General features: G+C 30.6%; 1 protein-coding gene across 5 annotated transcripts in view; it reads right to left on the bottom strand.

Annotated features, from left to right (window-relative positions):
• The window catches only part of LOC145283593 (5-hydroxytryptamine receptor 1D-like), a 1,014,695-nt gene that overhangs the window by 151,477 nt on the left and 847,051 nt on the right, over positions 1-16,167 (bottom strand). For all 5 annotated transcript variants that reach the window (XM_080132521.1, XM_080132520.1, XM_080132522.1 and 2 more), the window contains one exon: positions 1,033-1,086. The gene's annotated coding sequence lies outside the window, so the exon portion shown is untranslated. The remainder of the gene's footprint in view (positions 1-1,032; positions 1,087-16,167) is intronic.

The following is a 16,167-nucleotide window of genomic DNA, read 5'->3' as shown; positions in this document are numbered from 1 at the left end:
TATTTCAAAATATTTAAAACGTTAATTATTAGTTTCTATTCCACGTGTATATACAACAAGTATTATATTTCTTTTATGTTTTACTTAAAATATTATTCATCATGTTCTGTTGATCAGTAGTAAACGGTTCCTGGCTAAACCGATGAAATATTCATTCAATCATTGCCATTTCAAATGTACGCTGAGCATTAGTCATGAGCGAATTTTACCGAAATTCTAAGTCGATAATTATTGCTATTCGCTGACCTTCGAATTGAAGTATACATCTTATAAAGCTGATTATATTATCTAAAAACTTCTCTTTATTATTTTCTATGAATGTGTAGTGAACCAATAATCTTTTATTTTAGATGAGCTGAAAATTATTTGGAAGATGTTATGTTCGTATGACACTGTCATATTAAAATAGACTATTCATCGTTCTGTCAAGTTTAGATTAAATGAGAATATCTTGCCCATCGAGAAGATAAAATTGTTACCTGCGTATGTGTTTCCATCTTTCTCTTTTTCTCCCTCTACTAGCATTCCCAACACAAACATACACGCACACACGCACGCACGCAGGCACACACGTGCACCCCCCATATATATATATATATATATATATATATATATATATATATATATATATATATATATATATATAAGATAATGTGGACGTTATCTAGGCGAACACTCACTATGTTCTTATGAGTTATATGTGTTAATGAATTTGTCAATCGGATGGAAAGACACCAGCGTGAGTATTGGCAACGATCGTTTAAACTGGAAGAAGCTGCTTTTTTAGGAGGATTTTAAACAAGAAATTTGAGCATTGGATCTGAAAACTACGATATTAGAGTAGGCGGGGAATCACCTCGTGTTATTTTATCTCACTAACGGGTAGTTCTTTAATATACATTTGTTACATGGAACTTCCGTTAAGTTTTATATACCTATATGAAGTAAAAAAAAAACTTAATTACAGTAGTTTTAGTGAACAGAACTTATTCGATGTTCGTTAAATACTGAAACGGCAATACTTTTACTTACATTTTTTATATGTTGATGGGGATCGCGAGATGTACTCCAAGATGGTACTCCAATCTAAAAATAAAAGAATAATTGCATACATGAAATATTCCAAAAATTATGTTCAACAATAAATATTTATTCCAATCGAGATGTTTCTCTAAGTAAATTGAAGTTGTTAATATTAAGGTTAAGGCAGAACAACTTGTATATGAATCGATAACTGATACTCCAAATAAGCATGTTGCTCTGACCCACCCTGTATTATATCAGACATTTAAATCACTAAGTCATAAGATATAATTAGGATTAGTACGTAAAGGGTTATTATATGATCATAATTATTCATATGTAGTAGGCATTTTATTAACCTGCCATTAGATGAAATAGCAACGTATGTCATTTTAATCGTCGTATGCTTTAGTAATTATTATCACTAGAAATGGTATTTAGCATCGTAATATATACATACACACACGCACACACACACACACACACACATATATATATATAAAATGACAAAAACCTATATTCCAAAAATCATTATGTTGACCATCTAGCAGTTTATTCGTTTTATGTAGTTAACATTTACAATTCTTGACAGTATCTGTTTCGTAGAGCAAAATCAATCAATTATTATATCAATCAGTGAATATGAATCAAGTGAATCTATTATGCCCTTAACTCATCAGAAGAAATAGCTACAATTAATACGTCAAAGATGATGAGTTAAGGGCATAATAGACGCATTGCTTGATATATAATTGCGGGATTGATTTGGGCTACAAAACAGATAGTGTCAAGAATTGTAAATGTCAACTGAATCAAAGGAATAAATTATACGATGGTTCACACCATGCATTTTGGAATATAGTTTTTTGTCATTTATTGCCTATAATGCTCTGTAATTACATTGTACTTCCTAAATAAAGATTTGTATATATTATAAGAAAATATATTTCTACAGAAATATATATATATATATATATATATATATATATATATATATATATACAAACTATATATAAAACGTAGAATTTTGTTGAAATAATATTTAATGTCGAATTCATCGATACGTTCTTTTTAGTCAAGTTAAGCACGTCTTTTATTGTAGAAAAATATGTCTTACATCAAATAATGTTATTATTAGAGCTATGCCAAAAGCATATTCTTTTCTTTCTTTTGACTCTCGAGTGTATATTTGTTTATATCCTTTATACCTTTATATAGAGTGATGCGGTTCTTGGTGCATTGACAGTGTTTAACAGTGTCGGATATAATCTCGAGAGCAAAACAATGAAAAGAATATGATGCTGTCATAAACCTAGTTATTATGAAATTTAGATGAAGTAAAAAACACGATAAATTAATAACTAACAACCACACACACACACACACACACACACACACACACACACACACATATATATATGTATGTTAATAAAAAGGAAAAACCTAAAAGAGTATAAACAAAAATAAAATCAACGTTTCGTCCCTCTTTCAGGGGACATCATCAGGATTTATAGGCGAGGATGTACAGGAAGACGTTCATATATCACATGCGAAAGAGGAGAAGTTCAGTTCTCTTTCTGTTCTGAAGAGAAAAAAATTAATGATGAAAAGAGAATTTATATCTAGTGGGTGTGGAGAGGGGTCGGGTTATATACATATATGCATTTTTTTATTTATCAACCAGAATCTAAATTAATGTGTTGTTCATTTATTATTATATTACCTATGATTGGGGCTACATTATAAAATCCTTTTCTTTGTTTTATGGTGTTAATGTTTGAAATTAAAGCAGATTCAATAAGTCTCCGTTTTGCTCTATATGGGATGGATTTTAAGATTTTTGCACGCCCAAAGCCGAAAAAGTGGCCATGTTCGACACAGTGAGAATAGAATGCATTTAAGGGGTTGGCATTTCTAATGTCCCTTTTATGTTCGCTTAGTCTGATTTCCAAATTTCGCTGTATGTATGATTTTTTGCAGTCATTACATGGGAGGGCGTAAATACCGGCTTTGGAAGTGGAGATTTCAGCGGAATGCTTGCTAGTTTTAAAAGTTCGCTTTATAGTTAAGGAAGTGGTTTGTACTGTTTGTATGCCTAGATTATTAAGAGTATTGCAAATTGTGTCGTTGTTAGTGTGGGTAGGTATAAGAAGATGTCTATTTAGTAGTGGTGTATCTGGTGTGTTCTGTTTTTGTTTGTCTATGTTCGAGTATATTTTGATGGCTTTTTTCTTTGTTTTAGAGATAAGGTAACAAAGAAAAAAGCCATCAAAATATACAGTATGTGAAAATATGATCCATATTTTCATCCTAGGTACCCGTAACAAAATTACAGCTAAAGGTATATACTTCACAACTGAAAAAAAGTTGTCTAAATAAAACAGACGAATCGTCAGGAATTTTTTCTTCTCTTCCATTTTCCCTCCAAACAAGGCACAGTGCGGATATAAATTGCGTGGATACCATGTAGGGAGATGAGTAGCAAGATGTCTGTTCACATTACACGCGAACCTCTGCATTGCAGTACAATTGGGCAAGCAGGAACCGGGAAATGAATTCCAAAGTTTAGTTCTAAATTTCATGCTTTATATATATATATATATATATATATATATATATATATATATATATATATATATATATATATATATATATATAAAATATGAAAAAAAATAAAAACGTTATATATGTATATATATATATATATATATATATATATATATATATATATATATATACGAGCAAACAGTTAATAAAACATGTTGAAAACACTTTGAAATGAGTTAAAAACATATTTAATCTGAAAAGGAAACACTAGATAAGGAGATAGTCCTTAATCCGCGGAGTTTCGAAGACACACTTTCCTTCTCATCAGAGGGTAGGAATTACCAATATGCGGGATCGGATTTTGCATGCAAAAGTATTTGATTGAACAACGAGTAAGTCAAAGATCTTACTTGATATATATATATATACATATATATATATATATATATATATATATATATATATATAAACATAATGATAAGCAGAGGTGTGATAAGATTATAGAGATGTATTTTAACACTATAAAATGCATCAGATTTTAGATAACAAGCAGTTACTTTTCGCGGTGAGAAAGAAGAATGACACAGATAAAGAAAACATTTTTTTTAATAACATGAATAGGATAGTCAATCTATTCGTGATCAAAAACCCAGATCCCATATCTGAAACGCTGCTGTTCTTGATATAACGGGAGTTGGCGTTTAATAAATACTCCTGTTAAGACATGGTTTAATATACTGTTTAGTATTTAAATGTCAGACGCATGTTTTTTTATGGTAAACAATTGATGATCTATGAAAAAATATTAGAATTAATGAATTAGTGTATTGATTTTTTGTCCTATTTTTAATGATTTTTCATTTAATCACAATGTATGAATATATAATTTTATGCGTACGTTTTCAGTGTTTACCTCAACAGTTCTCAATAGATACGTTGGCCAAGATACTAAGTTATGAAAATATGTATGGCAATTAAGCTAACCAGAATATTTCGCGTTTCCTTTCGTGAGAATTCGTCAGGCATAAGCAGAATATTCTGTGTAGCTCAGTTGCCATATATATTTTCATAACTTACTACATATTTTTTCCTTTTTTTATCCTTTTTGTTTTCGTTCTACGAGTGCGTTAAAATCTGCAGTGCAAGAATCACTGTCTTCTCGTTTTTATATGTAAGATCATTGGAAAACAGTAAACGAAAACAAGTATACAAACATTATAATTCATCATACTTTCGTTACGTTATTAGAGTTCATATAGATACAAGGGCTGGCTACTTTATAGATAGTCGGGTTAAAAATGTCATTTAAGAAAACTCACCATGTCAAGCCACATGCGCAGGAGTTATGCCTCGAGGCAGTTGTCTGTAACTTTTTTTGTGCATAAACCTTTAAAAGCAATTCTAGTAATAACACGTTTTTCATATTAATTTCAATTTACTTATTTAATACGCAACAGAAATTGATTAGAATTTTCCTTTATTAAATTACCTAGGTAAGTAAAGATTATCATGCCGGCTGAATGGCGCCTTCACAACTGGGTTAGGATCAACAGTGTTCAGGCATTTTTCTAACCACTTTAGATGAGATAAAATCCCGCCCTCACCCTACGATAAACAACTCGCCGTGTCACGTATACTGTTTTAAGAGAGGGAGATGTAATCACTATTTCTTTCTACTTATTTGTGTCAATAGAAGTAATAATGTTTCCACCACTAGGAAATATAGGTTGTAGTATATATATATATATATATATATATATATATATATATATATATATATATATATATATATATATATATATATATATATTGTTTTAATTTCCCGGAAGTAGATCATTTTCAATAATGTATAACTAGAAATTCCACACGGGACTCAGTCATACGAAATATATTGATGTTGGAAGTCTGTAGATGTTCAGCATAAATGGAGACGCTCTGATATTATTATAGCTCTTTTGTTAAAACTGCGAAAGCTGTTATCTAAGCTAACAGGGACGTCCAGCGTAACGTCATAGTTACGTACGCTTAAATATGATATTTTAATTCTTTCAGATTTCGTATATTTTATTATAGAGTTAATGTTCCATCAAATTTTATATATTATAAAATTGCGATTTCAAAAATAAAAAAAAACAATTATATGCCTTTTGTACATCAGCTTGAATCGAAATAAAAAACAGACATTATGAATATATATACATATATATATATATTCATATATATACAACTTTAATTTCTTTCAACTATAATCGAAATCGAAACAAAAACTTATGAAGCATTATTGTTAAAATTATTTATACTAATATAGATGACTTAAACGCCATCAGCTATAATCAAAACCAAAACCAAAACTTATGAATAATTTTTGGTACCATTATTTATTACAAGAAATGAAAGTCGATAGCAATTAAACGACAGTCATTTGGATGTAAGCATTACAAAATAAATAAATAAATAAATAAAAGCATCGTATTAATATATAGCTGACCAGATTACTTATTCGGATCCGTACGTGTTCTGACGAAAGATACAACAAGGTTTATATTAATGATCTTCCAAATCACATCCTTACATAATTCGTAGACATTTATGCTGATGACACTACTATCTATGGTAGCACATCTAAGATCGTAAACGACCAAGTTCTCTCCGATTCTCTCTCCTCTAATCTTGATCACGTGGTACAATGGGGAAATGAGTGGCTGGCTACTTTTAATGCATCTAAAACCAAACTTCTATCTTGACATCATCAATTTTCTGGCTTTAATTGAAATGAATGGCTCCCCTCTTGGGGAGCCCTCATGTTTTGACAAGCTTCTGGGCTTGGCCTTTACTTTTGATCTGAAAAGGAACGCGTACATTTAATCTGTTGTCAAGGCCGCTGGAAAATGGGGGAGCTTCTATCGATCCAGTAGATATCTTACTGATGATGCAATTCTCTCTATATATAAGAGCCAGGTACGTCCAGAGATGGAGTACTGTTGCCACATTTGGGCAGCAACTGTTAGAAAGGACTTGCCCTGCCTGGGTAGAGTTCAAAATAGACTTCGATGACTCGTAGGAGATATCCTTTTCTCTTCTCTGTAACCTCTATCTCACGGAAGAGATGTTGCGAATTTGCCTCTTCTTTATCGTTATTTTCATGGCTAGTGCTTGACTGAGCTTCAACCTATGCCCCCCTGTCGCTAAACTTTAACAAGTAACACTCGTCCAACTGGAAACACTGTCAATAATTCCCCCACTCTTTTCTGTGCCTAAACCTAAACGTAGAATTCATTCTTTCTTAGAACTGCAGCAAACTCCCAACCCTAGTAAGTGGAGATCCCTAGGTTTAAGTAAGCCTTCTACTGTAATAGTTTCTTACCCAGAACTGCTAGACTTTGGCACTCCTTTCGGGATTCTGCTTTATCAACTGTACTGACATGCTGAAGTTCAAGTGTAATGTGAAAAAACATCTTGCTACTTATTTCCCTTCATAATATTCCTGCAACCTATGTCCCCGATAGTAGCCCCCTATTTTACTGTGGCACTGTTCTTTGTTTTGGGTGAAAATAAAAAAAATCCGAATTCTTACAGAACAAACAAATAATTCGGTGCCAAGAGGCTAAGACTTCGTCTTTGTAACAAAGGCTGGCAGAAAATATTAAAAGGCAAATTGTAATAAAAGTTAAAATATTAAAAGAATTATCACCATTAAAACACATATTTTATATAAAAATATTAAAAGTAATAAGTTATAGAGTGGTGTTCATATGTCATACTGGCCACTATTTCTTGTGCCTACTCATTAAAAATATTTTATAGCGTGTATAATTTATAGATTTATTTGTCAATGTTATAAATAATATTAATAATATAAAAAAATAGGAATCCAAAGAAAACACGGGACAAAAATTAGAAGAAAACATTTGGAGGATGAATTTATAAAAAAATATACTAGGTGATAACTCGAAATTTAGCGATGCTATATATATATATATATATATATATATATATATATATATATATATATATATATATATAATCTGTGTGTGTGTGTCTGGTCAGGAATAGCCTCGTATATGGTTGACTATTTTAAAAAACTGATACATAATATAATGATAGAAGATGTATCGAGGATCAGGAATGGGTATGTTAGATCTGGCAGGAAGGTAGTTCATAACATTGTGAGGTCTGCGTTAACGCCTGGCCTCCAAAGTATGTAAATAAAAATGAAAAAAAAACGTATACAAGGGTTTTAATATAGATGTACATAACAATACTTTGATAAGTATGTTTCAACTTAAATAGGGATGGTATAATAAAATTGCGGGGGCTGCGTTTGCGCCTGTACTCCATGGAAATATGGCACACATTTTTACAAAGAATTTTCATATCTATTTGCGTTAGTATACTTTGTATAATTATGTTTACGTTTGAAGAAATATGGTATGATAAAAGTATTGGATGTTCGTTCGCGTCTGACCTCGATAGAATGTTAATATGTCACAAAGTTTAACAATGTTTTTAAGAGGGGTGAGGATCCACAATAACACCTTAACTTTAATCTTCGTTCACGTTAGCTTTTATTTATTTTTCTGAGTTGAATCATATTATGTCGAATAAATTCACCTCATAATTTTACGTTCTTATTAAAGTGAAATCCCCCCTCCCCCCAAAAGTCGGAACATTAGACAATTCTCGACACAAATTTGTCATCACTCTGTTTTTTCCTTCTCCACTTGCACGTGGCACTCTTTCAAAAATAGATAAATAATAAAAGATAAGAACTTTACTTGTTATCGTGTCAAAAGCAGGAAAAAGTCCTGCTCACGTGGTTACGTGTCTTTTTAAAAACATTTACATAACCTTTTAATTTTTATGTATATATCTTTTAAAGCTTTTTTGTCAGTGTACTAGAAGGAATTCAGTTGATTACAACCCTTTCTGGGTGTTACTTACATTACAAAAGCACAACCCTGAACCGACAGCACAATACTACACCGTTCAATACTGAAAAACTGAAACGAAGCTGTTCTGCTTGGAAAGGCTGCCATTTTCTTCTTATTCATATTATTAAAGAAACTAAGTAATTACGTGTTTACTTTTTTAATATCCCATTTTGCTGTTTCGGATTATTTTACTAAAGTAAGTAAAGCTTCATTATTTTTCAAAAAAAAATTGTTTCTTTGTTTTTCGATATTTCGTCGATATTATTTAATAAGAGTGTTTAGCAGAAAAGCCAACAAACGACTACCCGAAAAAATAAATATTCAAGAAATAAATATTACCATAGTCAATAAAAGTTCAGTTCATGTTTTTTTTGTTTTGAAATAGTTTTTGATGCTCTTTACTTGAAATAATTTCAGCGAACTATAATTAAAACGAAATTTGAGGCGATAAATACTTAAATACATTTTTATATACACATCACGTGCCATAATCGAGTATTTCTCGAGCACAAAATAACGGAAAACATTAAAATATATTTATAAATATTCCTTACGTTGATTCATAACGCAGAATGCTCAGGTTTCCCTCCTCCAAATTGAAAACGGGACTCTATATTTCAAAGTCGCTGCCATTTGGAATTTTTTTAAAACCGGTTCGTGAATTAAAAAGAAAATTACAAACTACTTAAAAATACAAACCAATGAACTTTTCTACCATAAAACGTAACTTTTATTTACTATGGTAACATGTATTTCTTGTATATATATATATATATATATATATATATATATATATATATATAGCATTTTCTCTTTGTAACGAAACATCCTTTTGCTGGTCCCTCTTGGCTACGAATGGAAACAAAGTTGATATTAAAAAATTATTTTCGCGAAAATTATCTTTACTTTGATCATATTTTGCTTAGGGTAAAATTTTTGAGTATCAAAACCTATCTCTTTACAATCCCCTCCTTTACATAACCTATCATACTTTCATCAATCACAGTCCATTTTCTGTAGGCTGTTTTTGAATCCAGTCAATGACGGGTACTTCTGCTAGTGGATATATACATATATATATATATATATATATATATATATATATATATATATATATATATATATATATATATGTACATATGTACATACATGGTGTCCCAAAAGAAGCTGGCGGATTTTAAACTTTATAAACCTCCTCAATATTTAAGTTATGCCTACCGATTTTGATATGTCGGTAGATGAGCTTCTCTGATATAGTAAGATATCATAATCTACTTATTCTAATTTTATTTACACAACTAAACCTGGGGTATGTTTTTCAGAAGGTTTAATTTTTGTTATGAAAAATTATGTTACTCAAATATCCACCATTTCCATTTTTACACTCTTTTGCTCTCGGCAGAACATTGCACAGTACATCAGTTAATGTTTCAGGGTTTATGCCCTTTATTTCCTCCTCTATATTGATGCTAAGGGCATTTATTGTGGCTGTTTTTTTTGCGTGTACCCTCTCTTTGAGGGTAACTCCAAAGGAAGAAATCTGCACATGTGAGATTTGTAGAGCGATGTGGCCAATTTATCTCACAACCACGAGAAATTATTCGGTTGGCGAATATGTCCATGAGCAGATTTAATGTTTCTCGTGCCATATGCGCCCTTGCACCGTTGTGCATTGATCAAGAGACTCCAATTTTATTTGATCTCTTTCTTACTGATGTGGATGGATACTCGATCACACTCTCTGCTAATCTCTGACGATTCTCATCACTTCTTGCCGTACGGGGTCTACTAGATTTAGCGAGGTCACATAAAGACCCTTGCTTATGAAATCGAGCCACCATAGTGTTTATTGCGTTAGGAGTAGGGGAATTTATTGTGTTGAAGTTTCGTCGAAATTCTCTTTGAATTTCTGATATTGACTCATTCAACGGAAAATAAGACTGCGATAACTTCCCACTTCTCGGTAGTATAACGACTCCTGGTGAGCTTAGAAGGGTTACCCTAGATGATCTGAAAAAATAAAAGAAAAATATGAAAAATTAGGAAAGTTACGATTTTTTGCCATCAGCTTCATTTGGGACACCGTATATATATATATATATATATATATATATATATATATATATATATATATATATATATATATATATGCACACACACACACACACACACACACACACACACACACATATATATATATATATATATATATATATATATATATATAATTTGTGGTTGCTATTTTTCAAAGGAAGGATAACCAGTGAAATATAACCAGGTTAATACAAGAGTGATCAATACGGTATTAGAGAAAGTTACATTTTAAATTTGTCTTTACATAAACAGCAGTTTGTTGCTACAGAGTCAGGAGCATTTTCGGTCTTTTAGTGCTGAGTGACTAAAGGACTCTTCAGGCAACAACACTTATATTCAAAAGCGGAATTCTAAATCCGGTAAGAATTCCGCTTTTAAATATAAGCGTTGTTTCCTGTAGAGTTCTTAGTCAAATATGTGTTATCATAATGGCATAATTTCAGCAGCTTTAACTACAATTTAAATCTGCCGGTGAAAGATTATTACTTCCTGTCAACTATTCGTTTATCACAAAACTTATGCTCATTGAAAATCTATTTCGGAGTAGGTTATTGCATTAATATAGTTTCTCTATTTATTTACAATATAGCAATTATATAAAAAAAGGGATAATATTAGCGACATTATCATTTAATTCATGTTATTAAAAATCATTTAGATATAAAGGAAATGGAAGTTTAAAGTATATAAATGTTATATGAATTTGCAAAACGGTGAGAACATTTAGTGTAACTACATTTTAGGAGTAGATAAGCGTTTATTTGGCTCCGTTCTAGAATGGTATTAATTCTTACATTTGCATCAATAATCCGCAACAGATATATGATCTAAATATCGTCTCTCAGATTCAGTTTAAAAAATATATGATTTTAAATACGTTTTATTGTTGCTTTTAGAGTCGCTTTCATGAAACATATTAATATATATCCAGTAGTACGTTTGCAATTAGAATGTTGCCATAAAAACATACGACGCGAGACATACTGAATATAGAAAGAAAATTAGTAAAATTACATAATCCTCTATGAGTAGTGAGAGTCAACAATTTTGAGCATTATTTTCCAAATATTTCTGTGTGCGTCTAAGTAATCAAAATATTTTTCTATAATTTTGTTTTTTTTGCAAATATGTCTATGAGTTTCTCATGACGATATCACCGTGTATATTTTAAGGGGACAAAGGGTAAATGGTTAATGACACGGAATGACATCTTGGGGGATACAATTTCGAATCCAGTTCATTTCACAAAAAATCACTTTCACTTAAAAGGTTGGCAACGCTCACAGAATTTCTCCTTTTAAATAACCAATGTAGTTTGAGAAAAATTCTGGAAACATATAAGGATAATTAATGCTTACAACAAAGTGTTCAGAATCATACGGTATGATAAGGATGATGATCATGATCGTGAATTTTAACACACATTTGCGCTATGTAAACATCTAAGTAAAGGCTTATTCTTTTACATATGTTTGTGGCAATAAGCATTTTACATATTCGCTACTTGAGAGGACAGCCTACTATGTATGTATTTTTATATAATTCGTGAAGTACTAAAGCAGTGAGTTTCGCCTTGCCACAGTGATGACACATCTTTATTTTATATATCTCAATTGTATTTGATGTTTTCTATGGAAAAACATAGGCTAATAGTAAATATACAAATTGTTGCTCTATTACATAACATAAAAATGAGTATTTTTTAGAATTATTGATTATTTATGAATTAAATATTTAAAGAAACCTGCAATAGCACAATTATATGCTAAGATTAAGCATAATACGTGTTAACCTTGAATATTAGATTGGATTTTAGATTCGTAATAATTTAAGTAATTACTCGTTTTTAGAAATGGTGCATGCGAATGCATGTGTAAAACACCAGTTTGTCTTAATCTTAGATTATGGCTATCATTTTTTTCAAACGCTTTATATTAGCAGATAAATATATTAATGAGACTCCCGGTAAATTCTCTTAGATAATCCGTCATATAATCTCACGATGAATACGTTCAGTTAAAAAATAATCTAAATACAACATTGCGTGGTAATATCTTAATATGTTAAAATGTTTCAGAATTCGTAACATGTAACGTAAATATTAACGATTCATCTGACTAGCAACACAATTACACACTTTCTTGTAAAAATTCAATGGAAATTCCTCCCAGCTCCCTGTTGTGTTGACGGGACATAGATGTACTTATTCTGGTGTTATACAAGCAGACATCTTTCTGTGTCACTAACCACTAAATTTTACTAAAAAGCATCCTTTCATACGGCTCTGATTAATGAACATTTTGCATCCCTTGTAATACTATAAAGATGTAATATTTTGTTCGATATTTTCTCATGTAAAATGATATTGATTTGGGAGAGAAAATGAACTCCGAAATTAAAGGTGAACAAAACGGTACATAGATTTCCTTTTGAATTGAAAATTCAATTTTGTCACAATGCATTTTTTCAACACTTCGCAAAACATTTCACCTTTTCAAATTTTCGGAAATACCTCTCAAACTTTTGTTGAATGTATGTCTTCTAACAGAGAACACTATAATGCTAGTTTATATAGGTTACAAAATAACCTAATTATACAATGAAGAATGTTATTTTTAGACAGAATTGTTGCCTCGTCCATGATGTTTATCCTTCAAGGCGAATATAGAAAAAATGTTCAGAAATCAATCTATGCCTTATTTTATTTGATTTCATTTTTCAAGGTAATGCTCTCTCCGTGATCGCTGTTACTTGGGGAAATATCAGACATAATATGACGTATTCCGATTTCTAAAAGAATAATGTAGGCATACCTTTCATGGATCAAACAAAGCAATTTTAATATTCCTAAATAAATCGAAAAAACATACGGCAAATAAAATATTGCATTAAGGTTTTTCAACAAATAATATACTATAAGCAGATCCAACCTTAGAATTCAATTATCTGACACCTCTCTCTCAAGGATAAAATTTCCATTCAGTAACTATTTGCCAGAATTCTCCATGTTTTTTTTGCATTTATATTTTAAAGGAATTTCAAGGTCAAGGTAGAGTTTTATGCTTCCAGTGTAAATTAAAAAAAAACACACACAAATTTTTTTACTCTTTCCTGATGCTGACTTAACACTTAATTTACGTTTTAAGTTTATTAATTTTTTTTGCGTTGAACTTAAAAATAAATCGCTTTGCTATTGAGTATGTATGATATTTCCCCAAAATGAAAGAACATTGACCCTAAAGAGAACATAGCCGTATGAAATGAAAGGAAACAAAACGAAACATTGACTTCAGAAAGATCATTTGTTTTCAGATAGGCATAATGTATGAGGCAACAGTTTTACGTGTTAAAACAATAATGTTTTAGTTACATTATTTGAATTTTATCGTTTACGCTGTTAATGTACAAACATGGACCAAAAGTTACACATTTGATCACGCCAAACTTTTGTACATACAGCAGAGAAACCAATGGATATTGCAACTAAAGTATAACATGTTTATGGAAAATATTACTGGGAAGGGGTAGAACAAAATGTATTTTACATTATGTTTAATATCTGCATGTTTGTACTTTAGCTATGTAAGGATCTGCGAGGGAATACCAAAAGTAAGTGGCCCTAAAAAGAAATCAGAGGAGAAACGATCTGAGCATCTATGTGAAGTTTGAAAAAGTGGTATTTTGGTGTTAGTCAGAGGAATCGACTATATTTATGCTTGTTCACTGCAATTGATATGTGATCCTAAGAGCGCATTTCGTAGAAATAATAAAAAAAACAGGCATTGAGTTTACACATTGTATCGATGTTTAAGCTTTAGAATGTGGAATGAAATACTTTCTGTAATCTGTCAAAAAGGTTAATTTATGTTTTAGATTAGGGTAACGATGCACTGCACACTAAAAAAGGGTCGCATATAGATATAAGACACGGACATATATAAGATGCTTTTAGCTTATAAGAGGGAGAATGCATATTGTGCACCAAACTTGGCGGCAACAGCTATGTAGATATTCCAAATCCGATAAGCAGAGAAGCCCACTATAAGGAGTGTTAATTTGCCTACTTAATAATGTTTGTCTAAGCGATTCGAATAGAATAGACTCCCCTGTATTTTATTATTTTTTAATATTTTGTATATCTCACTTTCTTTTGGTGTTTTCGATGGAAAAATCCAGGCTATAGTAGATACACAAATATTTGCTCTATTAATCAACAAAAAAAAAACAATTCTATGTTTATTAATTAAATATTTCAAGAACTCAGTAAATTTAACAGTACAATACTATTCCAAGATTTAGCAGTATAATGTTTTTGCCTTGGAAAATGGATTTGATTTTAGATTCGTAAAAATTTAATTAAGTAATTATTCCTTTTTGTAATGTTGCATACAAATGTGGAACACATCAGTTTGTATTAATCCTGGAAAATGGGCTACCATTTTTCAGACCCTGTATATTACCAGATAGATATATTAATGAACCTATCGGTAAATTCACTTAGATAACTCGCCACAGAACTCGCCGTCACATAATCTTGTCATAAATACATTCAGGTATTAAAAAAAAACTACAGCATTGAGTGGTAAGATCTTATTATGTTAAACTGTGTCAGCAATGATATTAACAAGAAAGTAAACATCATCTAAATATATTGAATAAATCACAATTGAAAGAGCCATTAGATGTAGCGCACGCAAATGTAGGTGTAGATTTCATAGTTTGGCACGGCCAAAAATGGGAGAAAAACGAAGGTGATTTTTTTAAAACGGATTTAAATCTATTATTCTTGATCAACATTTTCCAGAAAGATAAATAGTAGAGTAATATAAAACTTTTTCTTATATTTTTAACAGAATTTTAAATTTTACCATTTCAAAAAAAACAAACAATTACCGCCATTTATGTATAGATTCCCATTTAAATATTGTAAAAAGGTTTTCGAATCAATTACTTCGATTTTTTGTCTAAATAAGATTTAATAGATTTCCTATAACAATATGCGAAAAACTTAAGCGACTTCAAATAATTTCATCTTTTTTTCCCCGAGACGAAATTAAAATAAAAATAAAAAGATAATGATTATTTGAAAGAAATTACAGGAGCCTTTACATGACTAACTGAAGTTCACTTAGTCCTGCAACTTTCCATGTATTTTTAATGTTTCATTTGACGACTTTATAAGGGTTAAATATTTTGTGATAAGCGATACATCTCTCTCTCTCTCTCTGTATATATATATATATATATATATATATATATATATATATATATATATATATATACACTTATTTTTTTTTACTATAATACTTAAATACCTACAGATATTAGTGGTTCATCCTTTCGGGAATTTTCAGTGCAGGGTGTAAAGATTAATACCAGTCGAACGATTAGAACTCGGCAACAAGAGACATCTCTGACTCGATAAGCAAGGACCGTATCTATTCGGCTACTATTAACCGCGTTAAATAACATTAAATTTAAACATTATAATTTTAAATGTTTTTTTTTTACTTCAGTCAGACAGTGATCTAATCGTTATACGATGATCTATGCATAAGAGCTAAATTAACCG

This window comes from Euprymna scolopes, chromosome 8, assembly GCF_053919585.1.
Source record: "Euprymna scolopes isolate OS-2025 chromosome 8, ASM5391958v1, whole genome shotgun sequence".
In the NCBI taxonomy this organism is placed as follows: Eukaryota; Metazoa; Mollusca; class Cephalopoda; order Sepiida; family Sepiolidae; genus Euprymna; species Euprymna scolopes.
This window is presented reverse-complemented; position numbering and strand designations above follow the sequence as displayed.